We start from the raw sequence: 23,844 nt of genomic DNA on the forward strand, positions 1-23,844 counted from the left end.
ATATATATATAATCAATAATAAATCTCTGAATGAGGTATACAAGCTACAGTAGCATCCACCCTTAGTGCTTAGCCACATTTAAGTGGCAAATATACTTCACATATATATATATACACACACGTATATATATATTCATATATATATATATATATTCATATGTATGTATGTATATACATATATATATACACACATATATGTATGTATATAAATGTATATATGAATGTGTGTGTGTGTAGATATATGTATATACATGTAAATATATATGCATGTTTAAATATGCACATATGTATGCATGTGTATATATATATATATATATATATATATATATATATATATATATTTATATATATATATATTTATATATATATATATATTTATATATATATATATATTAATATATATATGGTAAAGAGAAAAAGAGAGACAAGAAATGAGAGAGAGAGAGAGAATGATGTGGGGTAACAGAGTGTGCTTTCAGTAAACGCACACTTTTAGGCCTTAGACCATGGAGCTCAGTTATTATTGCTAACCCACCTGATTTTCTTGATCATTAATAAGGATAAAAAAAAAAAAGGGTATCGACCCCCTTTGCTGCTTCATCAATCAGCTATTAGTCATCATACAGACCAAACGGAGTGTGGTAACTTTTATGTATTTATAGTAGATACATAAATGATTAGAACTCTATTGGACTGACCTAATTTACATAACAAGCAATTATTGGTAGTTTGTATTATTATTTAAAAGATACAGGTACTACACAGCATGTTTTTTTTTTGTGTGTGTGTGTTTGGAGAGAGAGAGAGAAAGATTTCATGTAGATTTAAAACAAACAAGTTAAATCATTAAAAAACTGCAAAAGGTATGTCTACTAAACAATAGATTAAGTATTTAAATGAATCAAATTACAATTCTTTTGTTTCTAGAAATAATTCTTTCAAAAATGATGTTTATTTATTTTTGACATATTTGTCTGTCTGTCACTCATAGATTTGTGTGTGTGTGTGTGAGTGTGTGTTGAGAAGATGTGGGTTCACATCCAACTCTTTCTAACCTGATATTTTTACACACTTTTAATTATAGCCTTATCTGCTTTGAGCTACACTGTGTATGTATATGTGCATATACATGTATATATATATATGTATATATATGCATATAAATACATATTTTTCTTCTTATTTGTTTCAGTCATTTGACTGCGGCCATGCTGGAGCACTGCCTTTAGTCAAACAAATCAACCCCAGGACTTATTCTTTGTAAGCACAGTACTTATTCTATCAGTCTCTTTTCCATATATATATATGTATATGCTTGTGTATTTGTCTCCGCCACCATTGCTGGACGACTGATGCTGGTGTGTTTACGTTCCCTGTAACATAGAGGTTCGGCAAAAGAGACCATGAGAATAAGTACTGTGCTTACAAAGAATAAGTCCAGAGGTCGATTTCTTCTACTAAAAAGGCAGTGCTCCAGCATGGCCACAGTCAAATGACTGAAACAAGTAAAAGAATATATATATAAATATGTGTGTGTACATACACACACACACACACATATATATATATATGCATACACGTGTAACTATATGCATACATATATATGCATATATATATATATATATATATATACATGCATACATATGCATATACGCATATATATATGCATACATATATATAATGTGCATACATACATTTATATATATATATATATATATAAATGCCTACATATGTATGTTTATGCAGTGGGTATGCGCATGAACACCCACATATACGTGTATATATATATATATATACACAGAGAATTAGAAGTTTGCATAAAGATCCGAGACAGAACGCATTCAACAAACAAGAGAATCTTTCTTTTGAAGCGAGTGATTCATTCCGGCGCTACTCAGAGGTTCTCGCCACGGTTTCAGACACACACACACATGATATGATATGATATGATATAATATAATATAAAACCAAGTATTATACATCTTAAAATAATGCACAGTAACTAGATGAAACGAAAAGAATATTGAAATAAAATATATAAATCCATTAGTTTCTTTTTCCTTCGTTTCTTTCCATGTATATGGCTGATACGAAAATGCGGCTGTGAAAAGTAGTAGCTTCCCCGGGCAAGTGTCTTGGAGAGAAATGGCGAGATGTCGCTTGCGTGGGTGGAGGGCGAAATTTAAACCACTTTACAGGAACCACGGCTGACAGGATTGTTTTGTATTTATTATTTTTTATATACACTTTATTTTTCTGTTGCATCTGTAAAAACCTGATTCTTTTGAGATGATCAAAAACAAAACAAAAAATACCGAAAAAAAAAATTTTGTTTATGAAAAGTAACTCCCACGTATAATTAATTACCAAATCTGGTGCCAACGTGTGTGTGTGTATATATATATATATGTATATATATATATATAGATTATACATATATATCTGCATGCATGCTATATAAACACACAACACATACAAGCACTTTTTTAAAAAGTATATAACTCTGTAAATATATACATACATGCTATATAAACAACACATACAAGCACTTTTTTAAAGTATATATATAACTATATATGCACACACATATATATATATAAATACATGTGTATATTATATATATATATATGCATACATGCTATGTAAACACACAACACATACAAGCACTTTTTTAAAGTATATAACTGTAAATATATGCACACATTCTATATAAACACTAGACATACAAGTATTTTTAAAGTATAAATATAACTATATATGCATATACATGTGCATATACATGTGCATACATGCTGTATAAACACACCTACAAGCACTTTTTTAAAGTATATATATAACTGCGTATATATGTGTATATATATGCATACATGCTGTATAAAAACAACACTTACAAGCATTTTTTAATGTAGATATAAATATATTTGTGTATAAATTGTATATATATATATATGTTTATATATACGCATACTTGCTATATAAACACACAACACATACGTGTTTTTTTTTCTTAAAGTATTTATATATAATTGTGTATAGAGTGATTTTATTATATGCTCTACAAACATACAATACATACCCACGCACATTCATTTTTCAAACGTCTATAAAATTTTTCTTTATATTTTTTATAATACATATTTCTCTATAAATATATAAAAATAGATTCCGGTGCACAAGTGTATATGTACTGACACATTTTTTGTTTATAAATATATATATATACGTGTATGGACGTGCATGTTTTTCTATACATAAACAAAGTCGGCACACAATAGCACATACAATTATATATTTGTACATATAACTACATACATACGTGCGTAGACTCCAGTACACAATTATACACGCTCACATGTATATTTAATACATTTATATGCTTATGTTTCTGTGCATAAATACATATATATATTTATATGTGTGTGTGCATACATGCATGCGTAGATAATACATAAACGCATTTCATATATATACATGAACGGGACTGCCCGTGTGCCTATATGCTTGCTATAATAGATATTTATAGACGTGAGTGTATACATACATTTATATAATATGTGTGTATTTATGCATATATACATACGTGTATAATATATAAATACATTTCGTATATACATTAATGCGAATGCCTGTGTGCCTATATGCATGTTGTATAGATATATATAGACATCAGTGTGTGTGTGTGTTATGGTTTCGGGTGTTTTGTTCCGCCAGAAAGACTTAAATTCTTTGACTCAGGAAAACAGACAAACTCTTTCCTCGTTCTGCTGGTTGATGTGATGAAATGTAAGAGAAGGGAAGAATTTTTTTAAAAAAAGGGGAGAACAATGAAAGATAAACTGTAAGGGGCATAAGAAACGAAACCCTTAAATTAAATATTAGACGGTCAAATCCTTGTAAAGAAAGAAAAAAAAGAAACTACTTGATCATGCAAAATACAAACCTTTACAAATGACAGAAAAATACATACTACAATAAAGAAACATAAGCCGTCTGTCTGGCTGCATTGGAGGAAGTTAGGAGGCAAGAACGAACCCGGTAGAGTGCGTATGAATAATAATAGTTAGAATAATAATCCAAAAAACGTAAAGACTCGGCACACACACCCTCCCCCAAATTCCAACACATATATATGTATATATGTGTGTGTTTGTGTGATAAATTCTGTATGTAAATGCATATTTTTTGTATCTAAACTGAGCTCCACCTGGGCTGAGGTTTCACTAATTGCGTGCTATATATATATATATATATACATACATATATATCATTCGTGTTTTTATATAATTATGTACGCCTCCTTTTGCGCAGATCATAATAATCTATAATCTATCTATCTATCTATCTATATATATATATATATATATATACAAGCACGCACGCTCTCACCTGAATTAGCAACAGATAATACGTTCGTATATGCGTGTGTATATAAATATATGTATGTATATATATGAAGGCTAGACTGTCGTCGCAAATTGGTTCACAACATCAACAAAAATATCGATGCATTATAAATTGTAAATAAACAATACACACATACATATATGCGTATATATATTATATATGTACGCACACACACACACACACACACACACACGCATGTAGGTATTACATGTACAGAAGCGAATAGTTGTTTACGTTTCAGAAGAGCTAGCTTAGTTATTATTCAATAACTATAGATTTCGGTTTTCAGAACAGACGTGTGCGTCTATATAGAATAAAACACTTTGACATGCCCATGTAGAAGCTGATAACGCATGTGTTCCCTTAGAACATTATCCCTTAGTGAGTGTGTATCTGTGTGTTTCTATATCAGCTGTTATATCTTGCTAGGTACTGCAAAGAGTTAAGAGTCTGTGTGTGTGTCTGGAGGGGAACAAACAGACGAATAATAAACTCTGAGAGGAAGGAAATTTATAGATAGACAAACAGACGAAGTGAGAGAGAGAGAAGTAGAGAAGGGGGCGGTGGGGGAAAAAAGCGAGTCGAAAAGTTAAGTAGACGGAAAGAAAGATTAAGGGGGCGACAGACAGACAGACAGACAAGCGAAGGAAGCGAGATAGACCAAACAGGATAGACAGATAAATAGATAGATAGACGAAGGTAGCTAGCTATATAGTAAATAGAAGCAAATAAGAGAATTAGCTAGACACACGCATACACACACACACTCATATATATATATACACACACACAAGATCCAAACATTGCTGAAACATCATCGTAATAGTAATATTAAATTGAAAACCATCAGTAGACAGATATGCATATAAACACATACAGACTATGCGACCATTGTACAAACATCATCGTCTGAAAGAGCAAACATTACAACACACACATACACACACACACACACACTAACCGAGGTTGCTCTTGCATTACATACAACACCATTGTCATCGTAAATAGCAAATAAACATCAGTAGACACGCACTCCTCGATCGTCGTTCACACACACACATTGCCATCATCATCATCATCATTAGCAGCATCAGAAACAGCAACACAACACTTCAGTAAGCACGACAATACGAAAGTGTCAACAACATGGAAAGAGAACCGGAATGTTGAGCGTGTGACAAAAGATCACTTGTGGTGACCGGCCATAAGGTCTTTTTGGCTCCTTTCCACTCTCGCTCTCTCCATCTTTCTCTCTCTCCACCTCATTTTTTTTAGCCCTTTTCCCCGATCTCTTTCTCTCTCTTTTGTGCCTTTTTTCTTCTCTCCCTCCATCCTCTCATTTTTTGCCTTCGTTTTGTTCCTTTTTCTCTCTGTCCATCCTCTATTTTCGTCCTCACTGCCTGTCTACCCCCCTCTCTCTCTCTTTGTATCTCTCCATCTTCTATTTACCCCCCTCTTTCCTCTAGCACTTCCTTCTCCCAATCCTCTCTTCCTCTCTTTTGCATCTTTGTTGTGTCTGTCTCTCTTCTTTCTCTTTCTCCTTTCATCTTCGTCCTCACTTTTTTGCCCCCCTTTCTCACTAGCTTCTACTCCTTCCGATCCTCTCTTTCTTTTTACCTCTTCGCTCTCTCTCTCTCTCTCTCTCTCTCTCTCTCCCTCTCCATCTTTCTCCATCTATCTGTCTCTCCCCCTTTCCGTCACGCTCGTTTGTTACTCGCTAGATGTGACGACACCATCCGATGAGATCATTAAAGACACAACATAACATAACGTGATTGAACGCACGTGGCATGCAACTCTGAGTATTATTATTTATAAGCAAACAGCAGTGAATCACCAGCTGCTTCCATAATAAATATTAACTCTACACGTATTGAGTACTCCTTCCAATTTTTATACCCCTCATTTGTAAACACACGCAATCTTTCTTGCTTTATATATATATATGTATATATATATATTTAGGAATAGGTCGAATTAGCGGGAGAGATTAGAATGGTATTTAGTCTAATCAACCCTCCTTCATGTTGCACACAGATAAATTCCAGGCCCTGCCCCACAGGGGTCAGCCGGAAATGAAAGCCACTCTTTTCTCACCAGCATCCATCACCGCTTCGTCTGTATCGCCAATATCATCATCATTATTATTATTATTATTCAATTAAACATCAAAAGAAGCAAAACAAAAACAAACGAGTAGCTCGGGGCTTGTTTTCGTTGCTGTTGTTGTTGTTGTTGTTATTGAACAGCATCACTATCAGCATCAGCATCTTTAGCATCCTCACACACACACACACACACACACGGAACGTCTTGACACCTTAACCGGAACAGCAAGGGTTCGACTCTTTGTTTATTTACGTCTGCAGTTGTCATATTTATTTATTTATTTAAATTTCCATCTCCCCCCCCTGTCTCTCTCTCTCTCACACACACACACACATATTCTCTTTCTCTCACACACACACACGCTCTGCCTCAGTCCAACTTTGACACATCTTTCTATATATTCTCTTTCACCACACTTCTCACTCTCTTTCTCTCTCTCTCTCTCTTGTCTTTCTCCGTCTCTCTCCTTCCCTCTCTTTATTGCTTTCACTATCTCCCTCTCCCTCTCTCTCACTACTCCCCGTGCTTCTCCCCTTCACCCTTGAATTTATTTCCTTTTTACTTCTCTTTCTCTCTCTTTAAATTTTAACTCTTTTACCTTCACTTCCCTCTCTCCCTTTCCCTCAATCTCTTTCACTCCCCCGCTTGCTCGCTTCCTCTTCCTCTCTCTCACTCTCTTTACTCGTCAATACCCATCTTCCTCTCTCCCTCCCTCTCTCTTTAAGTCCTTGCCTTCACTTCCCACTCCCTTTTTACACTCTTGTTCTCTACTCCCCGCTCTCTTGCTTTGCCTTTCAACATCATCTCACTCCCTCTCTCTCTTTACTCTCTTTCTTTTTCTTGCCTATATTCCTTTACACCCTTTTCCATCCCTCTCTCTCTCTCTCAGTTCTCTGATAAATTTCACTCTACTTCCCCCTTTCTTCCCTCCCCTCTCTCTCTCTCTCTACTCCCCCGCTCGCTCCCTCTCACTTCTCTTCTTCCTCCCCTTCCACCCGACATTTTTAAAGTTCTACCTCAACCGATCTGTGTCATGTAAACACAACACCAGAAACCGCTTCCCTCCCCACCCACCGCTTCTCTCCGTTGCCCTACTTTATCGCTGCAACACACACACACACATATACACACACCTTTGTTCTTTTTTTGTTTTACATACGTACACATTCACACACACACACACATTTCTTTAGACACTGAGCTATTTGTGCATGTGTGTGTGTGTGTGTATGCATGTGTTTGTTGATGTGCCGTTACGTAATCCTTTCACCTGTTTTGTTGTTAAGTGCACACGCCTGCTGGTGGACGGTGTGTGCGTGTGTGCACACGCGATTCTTTAACATAAACACAAAAAAAATACACATACGTATACACACTTTTTATGAACACATTTACACACATACACACACATATACATATATATGATCACATGCATGTACGTAATATTCGAGACGTCTCTCTCTCTCTCTCTCTCTCTTTCTCCATACTCATACATACCGGTAATTACATCGCAATCTCTTGATATTGTGATTGTTACTGTTCCCAGTGATTTTCTTTCCACCTGCCATCCGCTACTCAAACTTCTAGGCTGACCACCCCCATTGCACCCTCCTTTACAGCACACACACACACACACAGCTCACAACATAGATGTACACGATTTAGTGTCTCCCCCACCGCCACCAGTCACCACCGATATCACCACCCCCGCCGACATAGCTCTACAGATCGCCTTCCATCACACACACACGCACATACCTTTCTTTACTTTTCCCTTTTTTCTGTAATTATACCTAATTTGATAAGTGCCAATACACGAAACTCTCGGCCCTTGAGTCACTGTAACTTCTGCCAATAACAGCAACAACAACATTTCCCTATTCTTTTAGCTGTTCCAATATTTTCGTTCTTAATACTTCGCAGAAAACTCTTTTCAGTTTTCTTAGTTCTTGGGTTAATTGTTCACACACACACACACACATTAATATATAATCTATTAGTCATTTTTTTCTAGTTCCATTCTTTGTCCTCCCTCTGTTGCACACACACACACACGTTTACGCACACACTTGAAGTGTGTGCAAATAGTTACTAGTGTGGTTGGTTCTGTTGTGATTGGTTTTTAAGACTTTTTATTAGTACAAAGCTACTGGTGACCATAGCTCTAGACAACGTGCGATACTCGCCCAAAGACAAAGAAAAAAAGAAAGACTGACAGACAGGGAGGCATTTGGTGGTCTCGAGAATCGTTAGAAATAGCAGTCGAATTCCTTCAAATCACACTAACACAAGACAAAAAAAAATGTAAACTAAACAAAAGAAGGACGCATTAGATAATGCCTTGACAAATAGGAGCCGGTTGTCACGATTGTAACAATTTATCAAATGATAGATCTAAGGTACTCTCGGTGTGGACTGACCTAGGGCTAAATAACAAACTCTACGCCTGATATTGAGACGTAAACCATCCTGAGCACAGCACACGAAGACTTGACATCAAGTCACTCAAACATACATAGATATAGATACATAAACACACACACACATATATATATGTATATGCGAACTCATTTGTCAAGTTTATACGCATAAGCGTGTGTGTTGTATGTGTATATGTGTTGTGAGTGTGTGGTATGTAATATATGTATGTGTTGTGTACACGCCTCCTGTTTGAAAGTAAAATAAATTGAAGTGTCCTTGCTGTACAATACACATACCAAAACATACACACATATATATATATATATATATATATAATGTACACACCTATAACTACACAGAGATAACCATTTATATGTACACACGTACCTAACTCCATATCCAAACTTATACGTACAACGACTCGCGCAGCGAACACAGCTACACAAATACTCACACACACATATATATATATATATCTATATACATACATATGCTCATAGATACAGACTAACACATGTGCACAGGCTCCTGTGTGTGTATATAAATGTATTTACACACAGCTACCTAGGATAGAAAGAAAGGCAGACACGTTACCCTTCTCACCACCACCACCACCGCTTCTGCCGCCGCCGCCGCCCCTAGCGTTACTTTCATCCTTGTTAACCTCTTTCTCTTCATCAACAGCAGCAGCAGCATCAACACCAACATTCATACATACATATACACGATTGCAGTTTGGTGCTATCACAACAACAACATCGCTAGCAACAGCAACAACAACTACTACTACAACTACTACTACAACACTTGTGTGGTGCGTGCGTGCATGTCTTAATATGTAAGTGTGCGAGCACTTGTCAAATTTCAACAACAACTACAACATTACTACTACTACTACCACCACCACCACTACTACTACCACTACTACTACTACTACCACTACTACTACTACTACTGCTACTGGTGCTGTTGTTGTGAGCTGAGAGCTTTCTTGTCCAGTTAGTTTCAAAGAACGGCCGCCGTCGCTGCTTGCACGCAACAGCAGCAGCAGCAGCAAAAACAAAAACAACTCATCTGCTGCTGCTTTGTCAAACGCCATCATCATCATCATCATCATTGTTATCAACTACATCAGCAAATAGTGATTTTTTAAATTTTATTTTATTTTTATTTCATTTTATTATATTTCATTGTATTTTTCTTGTTCAGAAAAGCAGCAAATACGACTAACAAATTCTTTGATATTCAACAGCATTTCAAGGCATACGACACCGGTTGCTCGCATTTCCTCTTTTTTTTTTCTTTTCCTCCTCTTTTTTTTCTCTTTTTAAAAAAGAAAGAAAGAAAGGCCTTTAACGACGTCAACAACAACAACATTCAACACACGCCTTTGCTCTGTCAAGTTTCTGCAACAACAACAAAAACAACATCGATATCATTATTAATAACTGCAGTAACATCCAACAAACAATAACTAGCTGTCAGTTAATATATACACACACACACACACACATACATATATATATATATATATATATATATATTTTTACATATAACGTTGACCACTAACGTGGACATTCAATGTGCTAGAAATAGATCACATCTTGTGTCTATTAAGACCTAAATTGTTCTCAAAACGAAATATACACACACACACATATATATATATATATACATATACATATATATATATATATACACATATGTATATATAATGTGCTGTGTGTGCTTGTGAGCGTACGATCGTGCACTTAATTAAATCGGGAAATAATAATTATATATCAACAACAACAAAAGTTACAAAAGGTAGCAATAATAATAACTAACAATTTTTTAATATTAACAATATTGATAATAATAATAATAATAATAATAATAATAATAATAATAACGGAAGCAGTTCCAACAGCAGCAGCAGTAACAACAAAAGCACTTGCTTATTCTCTCTCTCTCTCTCTCTCTCTCTCTCTCTCTCTCTCTCTCTTTCTCTCAGCTGCTTTTTATCACCACCACCGCCACCATCATAACAAAACTACCACCACCACCACCACCATCATCATTGCTACGGCGGCTCAGTATTACAAGTTTTTCGTTGACAGTGTGTATATGTATATATAAAACCTAAGAGCGGCTTGCTGTGATTTTCTATCCCGTTATACATACATACATACATACATACAATCATATACAAGCGCAACGCATACACAGATACACATGTATAGATGCATGCACGTATACATATATACGCACTCTTTTAGCCCCACTCTCCCTTCGCCTGTGTGACCCGTGACCGCTAACCTTCGACCTGGAAGAGCTCTCAGCAATTTTTTTCGCTTGCCTTTTCCTTTTTCGTGTTGTCCACACACACACACACACTCACACACACGCATACACATACGAACATATAAATATATACATATGTAATTCTTTGGAAGAGTGGATCTCTAAGCACACATATAACTATCAATAATAACATGTAAATATTGGGGCTGAAAACCCCTATTAATTAGAAACGTCAATATACAGACACACATATATATTTATACACACACAGATACCGCATATTTATACACAAGTGTACATTATATATATATATATATATATATATATATATATATATACATATACACACATACACATTCATATTACATCCAACTTCCTCCGCTGGACAGTCTCTCTCTTTCTCTCTCTCTCTCCACACACACACACACACATTTATATATATATACATATATATACACACATATACACATGGGTTTTTTTTTTCTTTCTTCTACTTCCAAAATTAAACGTGACGTCAACAAGTCTTATGCAACAACAAAAACAACCACAGCAGAAATAAGGAAATGTAAGGGAAAAAAAGACAACAAACAAATATATAAGAAAGACGGAATATATATAAATATTTTTAAAAATATATATTTTAAAAAAATCAAGAAGTAATACAGAATAACTAGCAACAACAACAATAATAATAATCCTACAGCAATAACAGCGAGAAGAGATTCATTATCAAACGCAAACCGGACTAGTTTGGATTTGGACCCGGGTTCGTGTTCTGTTGGCGACGGACAAAGGAATCAACAGCTTTACAAATGCTATTAAGATGAGGCTGTTATGATTACTGTTATTATTATTATTATTATTATTAAATAATAACGATGATGACATTAATGGTTAACTAACAAAACACTACCCCAGGGAGATTGACTGTTTCACAAGGTAAGCACTAACTTCTGTATTGTTTAATATTAATGATATTATTGTTTGTTATTATTATTAATAGTAGTAGTAGTAATGGTAGTATTGGTAATTATGTTTTTATCGTTATGAATTCATTATTTATCAGGTTTCTGTTTTTTGTTTGAGTGTTTTATTTATGTTTAAATGATATTGCTATTTCGATAACACGCATATACACACACTTACATACAAATGCATCTAGCCATCCACACAAACTTTCGTGCACACACGCATAACACACGCACACACACACACACACACACACACTTACACATGTATAGTGTGTGTGTTGTTCGTGTTTATGCTTGTGTATATGTGTTCGTGTTGTTGTTGTTTTTTTTATGCAATGCTTCTCGTAACTTAGTCGTTCGACAATTAGTAATCGATAAAATATGTAGCTGGCTTAAATTTTGTCTTGTCGGTCAATATTACGATCGACTGAATTATGACATATATATATAATTAGCAATCACACGTTTGAAAAGCTGTGCTCCGGTATGGCCACAATGCAAAAGCGAACAAAAGACTCAAAGAATGTTTGCGCGCGCGTGTGTGTATGTATGTATATATATATATATATATATATATATATATATACTCGCGCGCGCACACAGTATTTTTCTCTCCCTCGCACACACACATACGCACACACACGTACTCTGTGAAAATAACACAAAATTTGCTTCCTCATGTCTGTATATTTTGTATGCTTTCTTTTTTAATAGTTGAACTATATAACACACACACACACACATGTATTCAGTTACAAACACTCATCGCTATCTTTCTCTGTGTATACATAATTATATACACATGCACAGCCATAAACATGCTTATGTGTGTGTGTATGTATATATATGCACACACACACACACAAACATTAATATGTTCAGACAGATGTGTCGCAGTATATGCATATACATCTAAGAACACACACACACACACACATATATATATATATATATATATGATACAATATAATGTTTTATTTATAATGGATTTTTTTAAATGCCACATATATATATATATATAGTATGCTGCAGAAAGTTAGCAATCCGGTTTCGAATTGTAGTTTGGAACAGAAGAGTCTCGCCTGATCATAGTCATCAATGCAGGATTAAAAAAAAACACTATCAAAACATACATAAGGCAAGCATAAATGCCACAACATCTCGGAATGGATGTGGATGCGTGTCTGTTTATTTACGTAAAGTTGTGTTACTTATTAACTTGATAAAGATAACTTTTGGATAATGTTTGGCGCCAAGCTGAACCGGAAGCTGTGATGATGGTAGCTGTGCCCCCCCCCCCGAACTCTTTGCTGTCGCTGTTCTGAACTCATCTCTTTCTCCATCTGTCTGTCTATTTATCCATTTATCTCTCCCTCTCCTAATTTATCTAGTTTTCTATCTACCTATTTGTCTGTCTGTCTGTCTATTTCTGTCTATCTGTCTGCCTGTCTCTCCATTAGTCTATTTATCTCTCTCTCTCTGTCCCCATCAGTCCGTCTCTGTTTATCTATCTGCATATTTGTCTTTCTGTTAGTTTGTCTGCCTGTCCATCTATCTATCTATCTTCCGTCTGTCTGTCTCTTTCTCTCTACCTGAGTGTCTATTTCTTTGTCTGTCCTTCCATCCGTTTGTTTGTCTAGCTATTTGTATATCTATCTGCCTATTTACCTATCTGTTTCTCTATGTCTATCTGTATTTGTTTATCCATTCTATGTCGTTGTTTGCCCCTCTCTATCTATATATCTATCTATCTCATACTCTTCAAATCCCCTTCCACTTGCTGTCATTTCTCTAAACTTCAGCCCCCCCCCCCCCCCCATCAAAAAGAGGAAAAAAATTCCAAACGTTTATTCCCTCCCCGACAAGGGGTTCAGTGCCCCTTTCCCCTTTTCGAGAAAACTCTTTGAAACCCATCTCATGCATATTTCATCAACCCCTGATGCTATTGGGAGGACGGAAGGGAAACAAAATCCAGTGACAGATTTTAAGAACAGAACATATTTATCAATCCATCACCATGCAGACTCCATCAGCAAGTTAATCTTTATATTGACGCTAGAAATAGCAGCTAAAATTTCCCTTAATACACACACACCCTAACATAAAAAAAAAAAGACTTGGGCATACCTACACAAGTGTTTCCGCTCCCTCCCAATTTTATATTTTTTAATGAATCTTTCTGCAGTTAAGTTTCAGATGCTATATCGAAATATAATGTGATGAAAGATTTTCATGGGTGCACACTCATACAATACTGTCGCAAATCACATACGAGGGGTTGCCAAAAGTTCCTGGTTTTGGGTGAAAGAAAATAGAGGAGGATCAGTTAATTATGATTCCATTCAACATATTCCCCTCTCACATTCACACGCCTATTGCAGAAGTCCTTCAGTTTTTTTCTAAGTCCTTATGAGAGATGTGGTCAGTATGTATGAATGCGCGGCCACCGATTCTTTTTCATTTTTACAATAAATTCTGAAAAAATATTTGCGGAGAATTTCATTAAAAAATAACGATTTTTCTGAAAATTATGAGGCAACAAAGTCAGGAGGGTCACATTTGCGTTGTGTACGCTTGGACTTGTTGGATTGTGTTGTTCTAAATGATAAGTAGTGGCCACGACTAGAACGTCTCTGATTATACATATATATCTACTGGATCAGCCTCCGAACTACAGCTGATCAAGTAAAAAATAAAACAATAAATAAATAAATATACGGAACGTGGAAATTTTTTTATTTTAACCTTTGACCTTACAAACACTTCCTGTTCCTCTCGACACTTCAGTCTGCAGTTTTTTTGTTGTCAATACTTTCACTTTTGAACGCACACTGCCCCCCTCCCCTGCTACTGTCCCGAGTGCATTGTCCTATTGCAACACAGCACATTGTGGGCCACCTGTCAGGCATGCACTGTACGCGAACCTCTCTCTGTCCTGTCACCACTTCACTGGTTTACCGTATAAATATCTAATATCTATCTTTGTAATGTGTGTGTGTGGATAAATTCATGTGTAATGTATGTATGTAATGAATCTATCTATAGACACACTCATCGTTCCTTTTAGATTAGGGTCAGAAATTATGTGGAGCATCGAAAACGGTAATTTATTCGGGTGAAGGCGGTGTGGGGGTGAGATGGAGGGGGATTTTTCAATTTTTACTTTTTGGAGTAAAACTTTTTGTTTCATATTTACATTTTTTTAAAACATCGGAGTTCAGGAATATCTGAAAAATTAAAAAACAAAAGCTACAAATTTTGTAGTTATTTGGCAGAATTTCAAAGTTTGTAATTTGTTGGGTTTTTAAAAAATAATTTACTGCACTCCCCCCCCCCCTCCTATAAATTTTCATTTACTTTTTTACATTTTTTATTAATTTTTTTTTTCTATGTTGTAAAAAATTCATAAACAAAATATGTTCGAATTGAAAATGAAAAAAATGTTACGCATATTTTTGAAGAATTAGAATCTCAAATATCCAAAACATACGTATGAAAAATAATTCAAGATTCGTAAAAAAAATTATGGAAAGGATGGCAGAATCATTACCTTGCCGGACAAAATGCTTTGTGACATTTCATCCGGTTCTTTACGTTCTGAGTTCAAATTCTGCCGAGGTCGATATAGCTTTTTTATCCTTTCGGAGTGGATGAAATAAAGTACCAGTTGAGCACTGGGGTCGATGTAATTGTTGGGCTTCCTACCAAAATTTGAAACTTTGGGGGTGGGGGGGAAGAATCACACACACACATGCGTGTGCACTCATGCAGGGACGTACACAGACGCATAGACAGTCAACTGCACACATACACGCGGATCGAATAAGCATATAATTAAACGCACACAGACATAATTACAAACACACACACACTCAGACAAATACACGCAGAGATACAGAGACAATATATATTCACACACACACAGACCAAGAATCAAACATCAAAAATTCATAACCAAATGTTTGTCTGCAGGTGCCATAACAAAAGAAACAACCAGTTTCTCCTTTTCCCAGCCTTAAAACCAAGTTCAGGTTTTTTTCCCCACCAAAATCTTCACATTCGTCCTTTACCTCGATGGGGTTAACCCTAACCCCGCCCCTCGTTTCATAGGTTTTTTTGGAGATTTAGGTTCATGTATGAACTTATCTGCCACAAGTAGGGGTTATCATGGTACCAAATCACTGCATTCTTCTGCTTCTAACTTATAGACAATAGAGAGAGAGAGAGATTTGGGGTTCGAGCCGTTCAAACGATATATTTACTAACATTCTCATCACTTTGATGTTCTATATTGTGTGTGTGTTTGTTTGCGACTATATGTTGTTTATTTGTGCAACATTTGTCTGTGTCTGTGTGTGTATGTGTGTTTGCCTATGGTTCAGTACATATGTGTGTCTATGTGTGATGATATATTTGTCTGTGTGTATATGCATACATATATTACTATGTCTATGCGACTGTGTACGTATCTGCTTGCATATGTGCTTCACTGTTACTGTCTAGACTGGTTACAACTCGACCACATACATACATGTGAGAGGGAGGAGCACACACGGCTATATTAATTAAAAGGAGGGGCGTATGAGAGTTTGTGATGTTTATTCCTTTCTCTGTGAGCATGAACGACGCAAGTGAAGCGAATTGGATTGGAGGTCGAAATCGTGTCGCGGCCGCTCGTCTCTTGAACAGTCAACAACACATGCATGTGTTTATATTTGTGTATAGATTAGTATGATTATCAGTCTGTGTGTGTGTTTATAAGAGATATTTGTGTATGTATCGGTATTGTGTTGTGCGTGTATATATATTATGACATATAAGTCGTATTTATATATTTATGTACAAAACAAATATAGAGGTGTGTATGTATGTATGTGTGTGTGTAGAAAACTTCTGGTCGAAGACTGCAACAGCCGTGACCATCCCAGCTTTTTCTAGCTCTGTCTTAGGACTACATTATCAACACTGTCTGCAACCGAGTTTCGATTCTTTGGTCGCTTGAATTCGCTTAGAACACGTGTACTTGTTACTTGCTGGCCATCATTACAAGACAGACTCTAACCAGCTTAGACTGTAGAGGTGGTGGTGGTGGTGGTGGTGGCGGCGGGAGGGACTGGCTCAAGTGATTTCTTCCTCTCTCTCTCACATAGACACACACGTATATATATATATATATATATATATATATATATATATATATATATATATATATATATATATCCACACATCTGCGGTGACAACCAAATTAAAAATACGCATTTGAATGAAATATATAGATATTTTCATTGTGTTTCTACGCCTGTGTGTGAATATATATATGTGAATGTGTGGATATATGTGTGTATATATATATATATGTGTGTGTGTGTGTACAAATAAATTTCAATGTGTGTATATGTGCGTGTGTGGACGTGGGTTTGTGTATATGTATGTGCATATATAAATGTGTGTATGTGCTACTGGTTATATGAGTGCCTGTGTGCGTATAGATGTTGGTATGGAATTATTCATGTGTATGTATGTATGCACGCCTGTCTATATGTAATCTGGGTATATATTCACTTGACACAGTGCATCTAGGACTACATCCTTCTCCATTCCCTTTTACACATTTATAAAACAAGGTTTGGACGTGAGGGCGAGAGGACCTAGCTGCCATTTCTAGCGGTTCTTCTAACCATACAGAAACTGTGACGTTCACTCCCTTGTGTGTAAACCTGTATATTTGTGAATATATACGTGCATATATCTGTTTTGATTAGTTATTATTTTTTTGTTTTTGTTTAGTGGTCAAGTCCATGCTGCAGCACTATCATTCACGTCGGCTGTTTTGTTTATATTTATTTACTGTGGTCCCAAAGTAGTCTTTGTTTATTAGCTTTGTATAAAATACAGCATCGCACGTTGGGTAGCAGGCGGCTCTGTCTTCGTTGAGACTGTCCTTATCTAACAAACTCATGATCAAAGGCATTCCACCCGTGACGATCACGTCGTTTTTTTCTTCTTAGTTTTAACCTTCTTTGAAGAGTTAACACTGGACCACATGACGCTATACGTCTCTCTCTCTCTCTCTCTCTCTCACACACACACTACGGTTGTGGACTAATGGAGATCTTGGCTGCTATTTCTCCCAGCTGGTCGAGGTTATCATAGAGACGGTTCTCTGCTCGTTGCTGTGTTCTACATGGGTTTTTAGCCATTTCGAGACATTAGAACATGTATTTTATCAAAATCAGGTAAACTTTCCATATCATTGATTCCTTGCCCCACCCCCACCCCTTTCATGGAATCATTGATTTCTTATCGATCCCCACCCCCATCATGTAACTTTCTAAAATATGATATTAAACTAATCAATTAAAAAAAAAAGATTCTTGATTTCAAAACAATAATTCCTTCGTTCTTTTGTGTCATTAGCGTTTCTTTTCTTCTTTTTCTTTTAATGAGAAACGTTTGAAGAAATTTAATGAAAATATTTAGTTAAGATATTCGGTTTGCGATTGCATGGTTTCAGGTTCATTCCCAGAGCGGAACACTTTGGGCAAGTGTCTTCTACTGCAGTCTCAGGCCGACCAATGCCAGACCAATGAATTTGGTAGACGGAAACTGAAAGAAGCCCATCGTGTGCGTATATGTGTGTGTGTGTGTGTGTGTGTTCGTTCCCCCCTCCATCGCTTGACAACCGGTATTAGTTTGTTTACTTCCTCATGACTTAGCGGTTCGGCATGAGAACCGATAGAACAAGTACCAGACACAAGAAATAAGTACTGGAACCGATTTGCTCGACTAAAGCAACCCTGGAAAGCGGTGCCCCAGCATGGCCGTAGTTCAATGACTGGAGCAATACCACTGCTTATGGTGCCACGAAAAGACAAAAGACAAAAGCACCCGGTACACTCTGTAAATATAAAAGTGGTTGGCATTTGGAAGGGCATCCAGCCATAGAAACCCCAGCAAAATTGGGACGATGGAGAAACGCATGGTTCCCCGATTCGTTGGGTCCTGTTAACCAATGTTCAGCATAGAAAGCGGGCAGATGATGATTATGATGATGATGGTTGTGGTGGTGGTGGTGGTGGTGGTGGTGTGTGTGTGTGCGTGTGTGCTATGTTGTTGTGAGCTTGAGTCTTATACAATGACGTAGCGCTTCCGTCGATATTCCGTACAATTGAGTCGTTATAACGACTGTAGGCGTTCCCAGTAAGGCTGTAGAGTCTTCCGTAGTTTTCCTTGTGATTTTTTCTTCCCCATTCTTAGGCGAGGCTTGCTTGGTGGTGGGCCTATTTGGAGGCCTTTCAATCTGAGATAAAAGCACAGTTACAGTATAGTAATGAGTCCAGCCAATAACTGTTGGATTTCTCGATGTGAAATATTCCCAGTAACCACTCCACCCACCTCTTCACACCCCATCTCTTTCTCTCTCTCTCTCTCTCTCTCTCTCTCTCTATTTCTCTCTCTCTCCCTCTCTGGCTCTCAGCTCCCGTACGAATTGCTTGTCAGCCTGTGGCAGCCTCCCTTAGATGTAGATCACGCCCAGTCCACGAATGGATTCGCTATTCGGGATTTCGTTTCCTTGTTTTGAAGCTTCGTAAAGATGCATGAAGCATCCATCCTTCTGTTTGTATTGGAAGGCGGAGAACTTTCGAAGAGTTGTTTCTGCTGCTGCTGCTGTTTTTAGTTTCAGGTTAGTTCTGATCGAACGGATCCGGGAGCAGTGGCGATCCAGCTAATTAATGACCATTTAGTCGTTTTGGCTGTGCGCCACCTTGGGCAAGTGTCTTCTACTATAGCCCCGGACCGCCGACCAATGCCTTGTGAGTGATGCTGGTAGACGGAAACTCTGCGGAAGACCGTCGCGCGCGTGTGTGTGTAGGTGCAGGCGTGGCTGTGTGGTAAGAAGTTTGCTTCCCAACCACATAGTTCCGGGTTCAGTCCCACTGCATGGCGCCTTGGGTAAGTGCCTTCTACAATAGCCTCGGGCCGACCTTGTGAGTGGATTTGGTTGACAGAAACTGAAAGACGCCCGTCGTATATATATATATATATATATATATATATATATATATATATTTCTTAAGTTTCAGCTTAGAGCTGCGGCCATGCTGATGCACCACCGTGTATATATATATATATATATATATATATATATATATATATTGTGTGTTTGTGTTTGCCCCACCACCACCACCACTCGACTACCGGTGTTAGTGTGTTTGCACCCCCGTAACGCAGCGGTTCGGCAAAAGGATCCGATGGAATTAGTACTGGAGTCGATACATTCGACTAAAGATTTCTTCAAGGCGGTGCCCCAGCATGGCCGCAGTCTAATGACTGAAACCAGTGAAAGATAAAAGATCTATGAAATGTATTACGGGTGCCCCTACTGTTGTTTGTATCGTTCCGCTCTGTCAACCGAGTGTCATTGGTGCATCTTTCAGTCGTTGTGAGAATATTTTTTGGAAGCATTAGCAAAAATACCCCTCACTGACCCGGGGTGGGCTAAGACAATTCTGGCACCCTCGTCTTACACAACAAACCCGATGAAAATTTGATTTTGCACCCAATTCGTATCTGCCCTCGATAACAACTGAACCTTCTACCCTCCTCCCTTCGCTGTTTCGTCTCTGTTGTAAAATGTGATATAGGAAGACTTGGAAGGCCACCCGGTTCTGGAGTTGAGTTATCAAGTTAATTTGTCAGCAGAAACAAGGCATTTTATAGGGGGAGGTCATATGGAACTTAAATACCCTTTTCACAGCTGCTCTGTCAAGTTGGTGTTATTGCTTCGTCATTCGGCCGTTATGGATTGTCAGGCGTCTACAAAAAAAAAAAAAAAAAGACCAAAAAACAAACAAAACAACTCTGTGAAGATATTTTTAAAATATTAGCAAAAATAGCATCAGTGCCCCTTCCCCACCCTCAGGGTGGACTAAGACAATTTTGACACCCTGCCGTCATATTAAATTTTGATTTTCGCACTCCTTTTATGCTTGCACCTGATGGTGACTAAATCGCTACCCATCCTTCGTCTCTCCACCCACACCCACCCGCGATGCTTCGCCTCTGTTGTATGAATATGATATAAAGAGAGCTCGGAAGGCCACCCGGCCCTGGAGTCGAGTTTTGTATCAAGTTAATTTGTGAGCAAAGAAGACGGCATTTTATAGGATAGGTCATATGAAATTTTAGCACCCGTTCATAGCTGCATCCGGTAACGATTAAACTGCCTCTCCCCTTTATGCTGTTTCTATTGCAAAATGTTATTTAGGAGAGTTTGAAAGGCCACCCGGTCCTGGGACTGAAATTGTGTCAAGTCTTTGTAGGCAATGACAGTTTTTTTTTTGTTTTTCTTTTCTGCAACCATATCTTATCAAGCATTAAAGGCCAGATGAGAACTTCTACCCCTTTATACCTGCACCCAGTAACAACTGAACTACCCCTCCCCCTTCTGTACAGAAAATCTCTGTTTCAGAATGTTGTTATTTAGCTGAGCTTGAAAGGCCACCCGGCTCCGGAGTTGAATTCATGTCAAGTCTGTTTCGGGCATAGACGTCTCTTGTTTTCCATAAAATTTTTTTTTTTTTGACTCACACCTTTTCCTATCTTACTTAAACAAGCATTAGAGGGCCCCTTTTCAATTTTCTCAGACCCTTGTCTCATGAGTAACACTAGTATACTCCCCCCCCCCATATAACCTTTATCAAACAGGTTTATGTAGATCGGTGGTTCTTAACCGGGATCCATATAATATTTTGTTGTTAAAGTTTAACTGCAATAAATTTCTTATCCAATACACAAGCAATACTTCGGCAATTTTTTTTACAGTTCTTAATGATATTTAGCATAAAAACTATGTGGGTTCAGTAGAGTAAGATCGGAAACAAAGGGTGCCGTGGGTGAAAAATGGTCAAGAATCTCTGATGTAGATGTTGTGGTGTTTATTTCTGCGGTGTCTTGTGTTTTTCTACACTCCACATCTTGTTTTCCTTCTCCTCCTCTGACGTAGTTTATTCGAAATCGTTTCAACCAATCAAACTTCTAACAGCTTAGTCATAAATGTTGTTGATATTGTTTTTTTAGCCCTAGGTCAACCTCGATCCTGCACAGCTATAAATCAAACAAGTTGCAGCTGTGACAATCTCGTCTTTCATTCAGGCGTTAATGTAGATATGTATGTGTGTGTGTGTGTGTGTGTGTGTATGTAATGTATGCGTGCATGTACATATGTATGTGTGTGTATGTACGTATATACGTATGTGTGTGTGTGTATATGTGTGTATGTTTTATATATATATGTGTGTGTAATGTATGTTATCGAATACGCCGTAAGTACTTGACAAGCGCTTTATTTCATCCTCCGGGGGTCGACTATATTGAATAACCCTACCAAATTGCTGGCCTTGTGCCAAAATTAGGAAAAATTATCAAGCTGGCTAAATCGTTAGCATGCCGGACGAAATGCTTAGCGGTATTTCGTCCGTCCTTACGTTCTGAGTTCAAATTCCGAAAAGGTTGACTTTGCTTGTCATCCTTCCGGGATCGATAAAATAAATACCAGTCGAGCACTGGGATCGATGTAATCGACTCATTCCCTCCCCCAAAATTGCTGCCCTTGTGGCAAAATTTGAGATCATTATTATTATTATCTTTTACATAGTATGTTTTAAATATGTTTGGCTGTTATTTCTAACCAGTTTCAGTGACAAGTTTCCTTTTTCCTCTTTGATTCGTGTGTGTGTGTGTGTGTGGTAAGAAGCTTGCTGTTCAACCACATGGTTCCAGGTTCAATCCCACTACGTGGCACCTTGGGCAGCTATCTTTTTCTATAGCTTCGGGCTGACCAAAGCCTTGTGAGTGGATTTGGTAGACGAAAGACCATCGTGTGTGTGTGTGTGTGTGTGTGTCCACCACTTCTTGACAACGTTTTTGTCCTCGTAACTTAGTGGTTCGGCAAGAGGATCCGATAAAATACGTACCTGGCTTAAAAATGAATTAAGTACTGAGCTCGATTCATTCGACTAAAAATTCTTCAAGGCGGTGCCCCAGCATGGCCGCAGTTTAATGACTGAAACATGTGGAAAAAAAGAACAGGTATCTGTATAACCGTTAATGCAGTTTCTCTCGGTGCAGGACATTATTAGCAAGAAGTGAATAAATCCGGTAAGATTTTAGTTAAAAACTTCTTGGCGCGCGGTCCCCGCACGTTGGAACTGTGTGGAGATATTGGATTGTCCAACCACGACGGAGACAGGAGTTGAGTGTGGAGCTGATCGGCCTCGCCGAGAACTTTTGATAACGTGTTGCACCTTTCGGCACACCTATTCTGGGTGATAGGGGGACATTTTTTTTTTTTAATTTGAAGTGAGATAAAAAGAATTAAGAGGCACTGTATTGATGGATTGATGGATGTGTATGTGGTGTATGTGTGTGTGTGTGTGTGTGTGTGTGTGTGAGAGAGAGAGAGAGAGAGAGAGAGAGCTTGGTCTATTAATACACACTTCTGTATATACGTGTGTGTGTATTTCTGTCATCTACGGGTTAGTACGGTAACTCATTAGCTACTTGCTTGACCATACGCTATTAGAGCAGGGGTATCCATCGATGGGTGATCTTGCACCTGTTTAACCTTTCCAAAGAAGAGAAAAAAAAAACACTG

The 23,844-nt window shown here is 37.4% G+C and overlaps 1 protein-coding gene across 3 annotated transcripts in view; it reads left to right on the forward strand.

The window, feature by feature from the left end:
* Nucleotides 1–2,107: 2,107 nt before the first annotated feature.
* The window catches only part of LOC128250470 (uncharacterized), a 176,109-nt gene continuing 154,372 nt past the window's right edge, over nucleotides 2,108–23,844 (forward strand). For 2 of the 3 annotated variants that reach the window (XM_089339156.1, XM_089339155.1), the window contains exon 1: nucleotides 4,401–12,156. The gene's annotated coding sequence lies outside the window, so the exon portion shown is untranslated. Of the gene's footprint in view, nucleotides 2,224–4,400; nucleotides 12,157–23,844 lie in introns of those variants that run through there. The other variant, XM_089339157.1, reaches the window with a different exon arrangement.

This window comes from Octopus bimaculoides, chromosome 21, assembly GCF_046866305.1.
Source record: "Octopus bimaculoides isolate indiv1 chromosome 21, ASM4686630v1, whole genome shotgun sequence".
Classification (NCBI taxonomy): domain Eukaryota; kingdom Metazoa; phylum Mollusca; class Cephalopoda; order Octopoda; family Octopodidae; genus Octopus; species Octopus bimaculoides.